Raw genomic sequence first — 11379 nt, 5'->3', positions numbered from 1 at the left:
ACTGCTACTAGACACAGCTGCAAAAAAAATATTAATTTACTAAATACCTATTATCAATGCCTGCTCAAATGGTCTTGTGACTCAGTTTTATTTTTGTAAAATCACGTGGTGAAAGTGCATCCTTTATTACCCAGATGTATTTTTAGCACCATAACATGTATTGGTAAGAAAAACAAAAATTCAGACTGGGATCTGTAGCACGGTTTGCTTTCAGGAGAGTTATCTTACAGGTGATGTTCTCAAGCAGCAGTTACAATCTGTCAAAACCTGTTTATACCTCTGCACACTGAGAGAACTGCATTAGAACAGATGCATTTATAGAATAATTTGAAAAGCAAATATTTAGAATATTGTAAATAAATTCCAGATTATTTCTATTTGGAAATCTCCACAACATTCAATTACTTGCTGCAATTATGCTAAAGAGCATTAATAATTTGGATACAAACATTACATCCTAATGGGGCTTAAACAATGTTTAGAGACTAAGCAACCAATTAGTAACACTGAATGGAATCACTTAAAGAAACATGCAATAAAATGCATTATTGCTAGATTTTCTTGGAAAGGTTTCTCAATATTTAAAAGGAAAAAATTGTTTTAAATAAAGGAAGCTAAATGTTTCTAATTAATTTTTCCAACAGAATTTTGGTGCTTTATTTGAACATTTTCTAAATTGCTTTTTATTTATTTTTTTAATAAAGTCACCTCACTTTTGATCAGTGGTTGTCCAAACACACCACAAACAGCGACTACAGTCCTAAACCAGTTGTTCCCAGTTCAATTCCTGGCCTAAATGCTAGTTGAAGGATATATTTTAAAATCTAATTGTTGGTGAGTAAAACACTAAATGGTTTTGCCACTAAATCTATATGAACCTGAATGAACCTGCTACACAACTTAAGAGTTTACTCAACTTTCAGAGCTTAAAGGGAGGCCACATTTCATTCATCCGCTTCTCAAGTCTGGAGCCAATTCCCTACAAACCTGTTACATGGAGCAACTGTTGGGTACCTTAAAATAGGAAAAGCATTACAGTAGCCTGTTTTCTCATATTCTGTAAAAGATTAAATGAATTCAGTTTTAGCTTTTTGTCTAAAAATGTGTACAGCTAAGCTTCCATTTCCTGATGATTAAATGGTTCCATTTAGTCATTTTTCATCTTTATTTTCCTTTCCTCTGTTCCTTTGTTTTCTGAAAAGCACTTTAAATTTGAATCTTGTTTATGAGGGCGGCAATACAAGTGAGCCTCATAAACGGGCCTCTCGAGTGACCTAACCTCCACATACATTTTCATAGCTCTCCAGTCAACTAGTAAGTTTCTCTAGTATGCTCATGGTTTCAAAGTAAATGGAATTGATAAATCATTTTTTAAATTGTATAGCCCGCACCCACTGTATAGATCTACACCGCTCAGACCATAGTGTCAACAGATCTTTTTTTTTCTCTGAATCGAGGAAAACATGAAATCCCCATTTTATACATCAGATACCAGGATCAATAATGCAACATGCAAATCATAGGTGGAATAATATAAATTTTACTGTGACAATGATCCACATGCTCCAATATACTGCAATGGACCAGCAAATATCCCCGATTACTTTTTTACCAAAACTTTATGCCTAAACGATTGTCCAAAGAAGATTACAGGAAAGTTTGCCAATTAGTTTGAAAACGTAATCAAATAAAGATGCATTAAATGCGTGTGCATATCAGATTGGGCCGTAAAAGCAGCTCTATTCAAAAATGTTAAGGTCACAAGTTAGCCCAAATGTCTGTCCCACCTCTAAATGGGGATAAGGTTTAGAAAACCTTGTACTGAAAGCAAACATTTGAATGAAGTAGGAAGCAGCTGTTTTTTCCTGTTGATGGTGTTGCTGCCCTCTGTCCAGAGGTATTGTAAGACGAATCCCCCTGAGTCACAACAGCTGAACAGACATTTACATTCACTTTTGGCTTCCAAGATCAGATGTGCACAAGTAACATCAGGATTTTTGTAGTACATTTTCAAATCTAGCTAGCTTTGCACCCTCATCTGCACAAGCAGCAGAAAAAAAAAAAGAGAACCACCCCCCACACACAAAACAATTTAGACACAAAAGCATATTTTCATTAGCAATCTAATACTTTTATAGGTCACAAATCAACTATAATACAGTAAACGTTTCCATTTAAAACCGTTGAAAATGTCTGAATAAAAAGTTAATCTGGACTTTATTTGTACTCAAATGTCCAGTGACAATGACATGGATACAGCATGCCTAAATTTAGCAGACTTGGATAAACATTTCAACGGCACCCGTTTTGTAAATACCTGAAGAAAAATGTTAAATGACTACGTCTGTATTGGAAATTACAGACGTAATTCCAATTCAGCTACATCACCCTTGTATGTTTTTTCTTTCTTCTTTTTAATGCACAGCCACTTGAACGAGTTGCGTTTTTTTCATTGGAAAATCTCGCATTTCACCGCGTGGGTGGCGTGTAAGGAATGTGCCGCGTGTCAGAGAAACGGGAGAGCCGCCGCTCCGCGCGCGCCGTTGGCGCATGGAGGGCAGGCAGGCAGGCAGGCAGGCAGGCACTGTGCGCACAGCGGGAATAATTCAGCACCAAGGTCAGCGCTCAGCTTATCCAGCAGTTTGTGCGCGCTGCCCGTTCTCACGCCGCACTTTTAGATAATACAGATGTACCACAAACATTCTCAAAGTTGGTTCTGACGCCTTTGCCCACATGCGTGTCATACAAAAACAAAGTTCTGTGCACACCAGTATATTCATGTAGACAAGTCGCACTTTTAGACACCCACAGATCAGGGAGCGGTGTCCTCAGTTCATGGCTTCAGAGGGGGGGGGCGGGGGTGGGTGTCACTCATTTATGGTCAATACTGTGAACTCTGGCTGGAATAACTTAATCTGGCGGCCCTTTAATTCTCCATATGTGCAGCTCCCCCCCCACTGAGATAAGAAATAACCAGAGACGAAGAGGAAATGGAAGGTGGATGTGCTCTGAATATCGGGATCAGGGTCTTTTCTGGGAATACTGCTGTGGCTGGAAGGATACGACTACAAAGAGATTAAAAATAAAAAAGTACCCCATTAACAATATCAAGCAAATAACTGACATGGATGATAAAGGAGCTGGGGGGGGGGGGACACACAAATATGGAGTCACAAATTAGATAATTGCTACACTCACCAACATCATGAGCACAGACGACAACCCAAAGTCGTCTGTTATGTTAATTCTTCATCGGTTTCATAGCAACTGGAAATCATTTCATTTCCTTCCAAACCAGGGCATTTATTTGCTCTCAGATTGAGAATTCATAGAAGAAAATACTGGTTTTCTAATTGTTTTTTTGGTTTTTTTTTAAGCCGGCCAGCTTCTTGCGCCTTTTGGAGCCACAAGGTCAACTATTCTCCGTTTTCTCCTGAACTGAATTCTGTCAGTCGATGTGTGAAAATGTGCTTTCAACATAATGTTATGGTTGCACATTGCAGCACGTGAAAAAGAAAGTGAATTAATTAGCGGGGATATGAATAAAAAAAACGCGGATCAAAGGCCATTCTGCAGAATTTCTCGCATATTTTGTTTAATCCGAGCATACGTAAAAAAGGGGCAAGATATTTTGGGTTCATGTTGAGACAGCAACGAAATAAACAATGCAAAGTTTCAAATGTGAACTTTTGGTTTCAGAAATGAATTTGTCGAATGTCTCACATGTAAAATATAACTCCTTGAATTTCCTGCAAATGAAAAAAATAATTTAAAAAAAATCACTCCGTATTGTTGCCAACAACAACAATTACTCATGAGCACATAGATAAATGGCCAAACATATTTCATTTTTTACATGTCATTTTTCACCTTAATACGCCAAAATAATAATAAAAAAAATGTTTATTGCAGTCCTTTCTTGCGTAAGTGTACAGATGGAGAAAAAACAAACAGGATTGTCCCCATCAATCGCAAATCTAGTGTCATTTTCATCAGCAACAAGTACTTTTGCAGAATTTGAAAAACCACAGAGGCAGAAGGCTGTAAATTTGCATCGTTTATACAATTTCTATACAATTACTTTCATCACTCCTCATGATCAACATCGTCATATAACAGTGGAATGCGCAGCTTGGATAAACACGGACACTGGAGGAGAGAAACAACGACAGCGGGCTGAGATATTTCAGCAGCAGGAACTTACCCCTGAGAACAAGGTCGCTGTGTCTCAACGACCTGCAGCAGTGAAGTTGGGATAAAACTCCTGCGCTCTGCTTCAGCAGCGGCTGCACAGTTCTCGCTCTCTCTCTGAACCAAAGTGTCTCCAAGTCGCGCCCTGCCTCTCTAGAGACGAGGCATGCTTGTGGCTCTCTGCGCGCAGGGGCGCGATTTAAATACCGAGCGACGGGAGCCTCTGTGACGAGGCTGGGAGGGAGCCGTGCGCGCGCCTTGAAATCTACTGCAGGTGGGTTTAGGTAGCCGTCATCGTCAGAGAGTGCGCAACAGTAGTCTCAACTCGCATTCCACACTTTATTGGCTTCTGTGGCTTTGCAAGGGAAACTGGAAGACAGACAAAATATTCTGGCCAACTGGGTAAACAAACATTATGCTGAAAGTTTTCTGAAGCTCAAAATACTCAACTTAGTTTACAAACTTGAGATGTAAAATGGTCCATTTAATTTCCATCAACCAATTACTTTAAAACTCAGTTTACAACATTCCAGTGATAAATAAATAATAATAAGATGGAGGGAAACTTTTTTTTATTGTCATTTTAAATACAAGATCTAAAGGATGGTATGCTTATACATTTATTCTACTTTACTCCAAAGTAAACAAAATAAAATAGTGTGCAGCCAGTGTCTTTAAAAAAAAAATGCAGTTGGTAGATAAAGTCCTAATCTCAGTCTAAATCCAACTTTTCTGTGAAGGCCTAGAGCAGGGGTGTCAAACTCCAGTCCTGAAGGGCCGCTGTCCTGCAGTTTTAAGATGTGCCACAGGTACAAAACACCTGAATCAAATGGCTTAATTACCTCCTCAGTTCTCCAGAGCCTTGCTAATGACCTAATTATTCTATTCAGGTGTGGTGCAGCAGAGGCACATCTAAAAGTTGCAGGACACCGGCCCTCGAGGACTGGAGTTTGACACCCCTGGCCTAGAGGTTTGCTGGATAACTGCATCATACAATATAAAACAGGATAGAATTCTAATTTTCAGAGATACTGTTGTCTACAGACAACAATAATGTTGAATGTACTTTTGTTTCACCTTGAATCAAAAGTACATTCAAGATGGAACAGAGGACATCATTCCACACTGAGTAATGTTCCACGTTTAGCACCAGGATTGACTGAGGTTATAAAAGCATTTCTCAGTTTAACCTCATTAAAACTGTGGAACCGTGCATTTTCATCCAGATGGTAACAGTTTTCACCCTGGTTCAGAGCAGGATCAGAGGCAATGTTTTTAGCTCATCACATTTTTACTACAAAGATTAATAAAGTCTTCAAATTTTCAATAACATTGAAAATAACATTGGTTACTGATCTTATTTGGGTGTAACTTCAACATTTTAGGGTTAAAATTTCAGTGGAGAAAAGGTAGGAAGGTTAGCAACATTTGAATTTCAATGAAATACACAAAAATTTCACAACTTACAGATGAGGGTTTTTGTCTTTTTAATCTAAACAGGCTAATGCAATTAGCTTTGACTCCATGGCTACAGTAGTTTGTGGTCTCCAGCTACATCATCATCACAGATATGTCTAATCTTCTTGAAATGCTAGAAGGAGCAAGAAGGTCTACAACCTCTTGATGGCAAAAAGTTATTTTTATAAAAAATAACTAAATAAAAGGGGGGCTACAGTTTTTCTGTTTTTGCTTGTTGAAACGAAGACAACAGGACATCAGATCCCTATGCACTGAGCACTGCTCTGAACAATTCAAGCTTCATTCTCTTAAGTTTTCCTAAACACACCCACAAATCTATTAAAAACATAGATAAAAAATCTATTCTGTTGTCTGACAACTCAAACTAAGCGTTTCCCTAATAACTTTGCATCATTCACCTCGAGTGAATCACATTTTACTCATTTATTCATATTATTTACTATGCCACTTCTTTTGCACAAATGTAAAAAAAAAACTTTGAAAGGCTCCCAAAACTGAACTGAAACTGTCTGGTGGGTGTGTTGTGTGCCCAGGCAAAGGGGTTTGGACAGATAATTTGAAGAAACCAAAGACTACAAGTCACAACAGCAACTTTAGAGGTCGGATCGTTGCAAAGAATCAGATTAGAGCTTACAAAAAAAAAAAAAAAAAATTCTCCTTTCCTCCCTTACTAACCGACACACCATTGTGAGGGGTTAATAAACTTTATACTCAGTGTTCTCAAGAAAGGATCAGATTTCAAAGCAGAACAAAAAACAGAAACAAAAACACAGCATGTTTTGTTTTTTTCCCCTTCTACAGCAGGAAATACTAGCAGATTTCTAGAAACATTTCCTTGTATCTCTTTTATTCTTTTTTGCTCCTCTATTCTTATTGTCTGCGACTGACTGGCGACCTGCCCAGGGTGACCCCGCCTCTCGCCCAGAACGTTAGCTGGAGATGGGCACCAGCACCTCCCGACCCCACTGAGGGACAAGGTTGTAAAGAAAATGTATAGATGGATGGATATTCTTATTGTCCACTTTCCTTTGTGACATTTTGCCACATTGCCCACTTTTTTCATCTTTTTTTCTGTCCATTGAAATAAACCTAATGCAATCAAGCATGCATCTATACCAGTCAATATCACATGAGGCTCTACTCATGAAAGTAAACTTGTTGGGTTTCTCCTCGGCACTCAGACAGGTGATTCACTTGTTTAAAGAGAAAAGGGAGAAAGAGGAAACAAAGCAAAAGATGCCTTCTGATCAAAACTGGTTTCTTAACTATGATCACTTTACTGGCAACAATTAACCAAGTCAACAGTTTACATTCCAAAGTAACAAGAAAACACTGTAGTTTATCAAGTGTATGCTTTTAATTATAGACCTCAGAAACAATGGCAACTTTTCATCTCAGAAGAGAAAACCAAGAAAAGAAATACTGTCTGCACAAATGTACTCAACCACTGAAAACAAGAAGAACATGTGTTACAATGAGACTCAATTTTCTCTGCAATATCCACAAAGAGGTGCTGGGCTATTAATAAATAGTTGGCAAATCTAGTTGTGCACTTCTGATTTTGTTCGTTTGCTTACTTACAAATTACATTTTTGTTGTCTAGAGACAACAATTGAAATTAATTGCAACACCAAAGCATGTTGTAATTTGAAAATGAATCAACTTCAGACAAGACTTTGTCATAAACACAAATGAAACATGGAAGAACCTGTTCTTTATGAAAGGAAAATAAACTTGTTGGCCGCATGACAGCTGGAGGAGTGGCAGAACGATATTAATACCTCGAGTACAATGTGCCCTTAGGGGTGGCTTCATCATTCTGTGTGATCATTACAGACAAAGAAAGTGTTTGGAGTAGACTGGAAGACAGATTCTGATAAATGCAGGTCAATGCTGAAAGAAAAAAAAACATTTTGCGGTTAATAAAAGTGACTTTTTTTCACCTTCTACTAAATGGGCAAACCTGACAAGAAAAACCTTGTGAAAACAACCTGATCATTTACATTTTTTCTTTAAGTCCATTTCATAACATTGGTTACTAATCTTATTTGGGTGTAACTTCAACATTTTAGGGTTAACATTTCAGTGGAGAAAAGGTAGGAAGGTTAGCAACATTTGAATTTCAATGAAATACACAAAAATTTCACAACTTACTCACAACTTGAAAAGAGGGTTTTTGTCTTTCTAATCTAAACAGGCTAATGCAATTAGCTTTGACTCCATGGCTACAGTAGTTTGTGGTCTCCAGCTACATCGTCATCACAGATAATGTCTAATCTTCTTGAAATGCTAGAAGGAGCAAGAAGGTCTACAACCTCTTGATGGCAAAAGGTTATTTTTATAAAAAATAACTAAATAAAAGGGGGGCTACAGTTTTTCTGTTTTTGCTTGTTGAAACGAAGACAACAGGACATCAGATCCCTATGCACTGAGCACTGCTCTGAACAATTCAAGCTTCATTCTCTTAACAGTTTTCCTAAACACACCCACAAATCTATTAAAAACAGATTAAAAATCTATTCTATGTTGTCTGACAACTCAAATTAAGCATTTCTCTAAACTTTCATTCACCTCAGTTTTACAACATGTTAAAAGTTCAGCGCGTCATATTATTGACTGTGCCACTTCTTTTGCACAAATGTAAAAAACTTTGAAAGGGTCTCAAAACTGAACTGAAACTGTCTGGTGGGTGTGTTGTGTGCCCAGGCAAAGGGGTTTGGACAGATAATTTGAAGAAACCAAAGACTACAAGTCACAACAGCAACTTTAGAGGTCGGATATTTGCAAAGAATCAGATTAGAGCTTACAAAAAAATATTTTTCTCCTTTCCTCCCTTATTAACCAACACTTACACCATTGTGTGGGGTTAATAAACTTTATACTCAGTGTTCTCAAGCAAGGATCAGATTTCAAAGCAGAACAAAGAACAGAAACAAAAACACAGCATGTTTTGTTTTCTTCCCCTTCTACAGCAGGAAATACTAGCAGATTTCTAGAAACATTTCCTTGTTTCTCCTTTATTATTTTTTGCTTCTTATTGTCCACTTTCCTTTGTGACATTTTGCCACATTGCCCACTTTTTTCATCTTTGTGTCTGTCCATTGAAATAAACCTAAAGCAATCAAGCATGCATCTATACCAGTCAATATCACATGAGGCTCTACTCATGAAAGTAAACTTGTTGGGTTTCTCCTCGGCACTCAGACAGGTGATTCACTTGTTTAAAGAGAAAGAGGGAGAAAGAGGAAACAAAGCAAAAGGTTCCTTCTGATCAAAACTGGTTTCTTAACTGATCAGTTTACTGGCAACAATTAACCAAGTCAACAGTTTACATTCCAAAGTAACAAGCAAACACCGACTGTAGTTTATCAAGTGTATGCTTTTAATTATAGATCTCAGAAACAATGGCAACTTTTTATTTCAAGAGAAAACCAAGAAAAGAAATACTGTCTGCACAAATGTACTCAACCACTGAAAACAAGAAGAACATGTGTTACAATGAGACTAAGTTTTTTCTGCAATATCCACAAAGAGGTGCTGGGCTATGAATAAATAGTTGGCTAATCTAGTTGTGTACTTCTGATTTTGTTCATTTGCTTACTTACAAATTTGAAACTTTTTAGTGTATTAGTTTTATTTTAAAAAGGTGACAGGTCAAAAACTCACTACAAATTAAAATAATTTCCATCAAGAATATTGTTCATAAACATGAAGGCTCAGAAACAGAGATAGGAGAAACGTATTAGAATATACTTAAAGGATTTATTTTTAGAATCAGTCACACAGACACTCATTCAGTACACACATACACCCACCTTCCATGGTCGGCCGTGTCATTATGTCAATCACTTCCTGCTTGAGTGGGACCATCTGCCCTCTCATGAAGCCGTACACCATGTGGATCACTGTGTAAAGCCCCTGCTTAACTATAACATTTACCAGAGTTAAAACTCTTGGTGAAAGTGACATTTGTTTCTTTTTACTTTTCTGAAACACTAATGTTCATCAAGCACAATTTCTAAATTTGATCCAAGCAAATATATTTATTTATATTCTGCTGTGAAAAAATCTACAGCGACCACTATTTTAAAACATGCCAATCTAATCAATTGTTCCTTTAGAAGACATCATGTTTTATGATCCACACCTGGATTGTACAGCTTAAGGAAGACTATGATTAACTGATGCACATAATGAAAAACAACTTAGACTCTCACAGCAGACAACTTAGCAGACTACAGGCAATTTCTAATCATAGATGTGTGCAGAAACTAACTTGAACTGAAGCAGGTTAGGAGTAATTTATCACTACAAAACAACAGTGAAAACCATGAATGGATGTCTGCTGTGCGTACCTTGGAAATGCTTTAGTTGTATGCTCCCCAGGTGAGCTGCATTGATCGATGAGTCCTGCACACCTGCCAAATGGAGAGGATGGACTATCTCCAAGACAACAGGGGAGGGGCAGCACAGCTGATACACATTTTAAGCAAAACAAGAAAAAAAAGAACAATTCTAGGACTTTTGGAAAATGTTATTTTCGAATGTCCTGTAATATGTTATTTAGCAGTTGTAGTAGTTTAGTAGTGCAACTAGTTTTGAAAAAAAGTTGTTTTTTTTATTTTTATCCTAAGTGGATAACTTACACTGAGCAATATTTAGGGCATAAAAGGTGAGTTTAATGGGTTGATGAGGTATTTTAATACTTTCTCATAACCTATTTAGGATATTCAGTAATAGTTTTGTTGGCATTTTTTCTTTTTCTGCATCATTTGCCATCATGTTTTTGTTACATTTGACTTGAAAGTTCATGTGATCTTACAAAACTAATGTCAAAAAAACCCCAAAATTTTCCAATTGTGGTGTTTCCATTAAATACAAAATAAAAATAAAATCACATGTGAATAAGCTTGCAGTAGTTCCAGAGACACAAGATATCTGATTCTTCCAACATCAGCTATTATCCATTTGCAATTTTGAAATATCATTCCCCTTCAAGCTTTAGAGAGATTAAAATTATAAAGGCTTTTTATTTATCTTAAGGCAAAAAAACCTTTCACTCTTTATACTTTGTCTGTGTGCCTTTCAGGGTTAAATTACGTTACAGACTGAATCTAGTTGCAGGACAGATGGTCTCTTAAACATATATCTGCTTAATCGGACGATTTACCTTCAAGCTGCTTTCCTAAAAACGTACTGATAAAATGGCTGGAAAGAGCCAGCAGGGGCACACACAGTTCATAAGTCCTTAAGTCTGTGTATCAGTGGGGAGGAAAAGAAGGGGATTGCTTTTAGAAAAACAAGATTTAGTAGTAAAAGTGTGTTCCATTTGAAATTTAGAGGATCATTAAAGTACCGGAGACAGATGTACAGAACATATTAATCTTTTGATAATTTAGCAAACCAGTATGCAGCACATTTGCCCCTCCAAGCACATGTAAAATCTAAATGCATGGCTCAATCACACTACACTGAGAGGGCAATTCATTAAGCCGTACAATTTTCCCCATTATCTATTTTACTCTCACTAGTTGCTTAATTTCTGCTATGGCACTAAATGCATGCAAGAGCAAATACAATTTTACTCCCTTATGCCACAAACACAGCAAATATATTGTAGTGATCAAAGATAATGTTAATTTTGTCATGATGTGTTGATTTTGTTGATTGACCAAAATGCAGACAGCTGGTAGAATGGATCATGTTGAA

At 37.2% G+C, this 11379-nt stretch overlaps 1 protein-coding gene and 1 long non-coding RNA gene across 3 annotated transcripts in view; both read right to left on the bottom strand.

Annotated features, from left to right (window-relative positions):
* Nucleotides 1-4548, bottom strand: part of nos1 (nitric oxide synthase 1 (neuronal)) — a 53940-nt gene extending 49392 nt beyond the window's left edge. Inside the window, exon 1 of one of the 2 annotated variants that reach the window (XM_017306781.1) lies at nucleotides 4205-4548. The gene's annotated coding sequence lies outside the window, so the exon portion shown is untranslated. The remainder of the gene's footprint in view (nucleotides 1-4204) is intronic. The other variant, XM_017306782.1, reaches the window with a different exon arrangement.
* Nucleotides 4549-7005: 2457 nt separating this feature from the next.
* LOC108166582 (uncharacterized) lies at nucleotides 7006-10114 on the bottom strand. The gene is made up of 3 exons (XR_001776934.1): nucleotides 10026-10114; nucleotides 9486-9596; nucleotides 7006-7563 (listed from the first exon to the last, which is right to left on the bottom strand). It is a non-coding gene; the product is annotated as an uncharacterized LOC108166582 (long non-coding RNA).
* Nucleotides 10115-11379: the final 1265 nt, after the last annotated feature.

This window comes from Poecilia reticulata, linkage group LG9 (genome assembly GCF_000633615.1).
Source record: "Poecilia reticulata strain Guanapo linkage group LG9, Guppy_female_1.0+MT, whole genome shotgun sequence".
NCBI lineage: Eukaryota > Metazoa > Chordata > Actinopteri > Cyprinodontiformes > Poeciliidae > Poecilia > Poecilia reticulata.
Note: the sequence above shows the minus strand (reverse complement) of the source record. Positions and strands in the feature narration are given on the sequence as shown.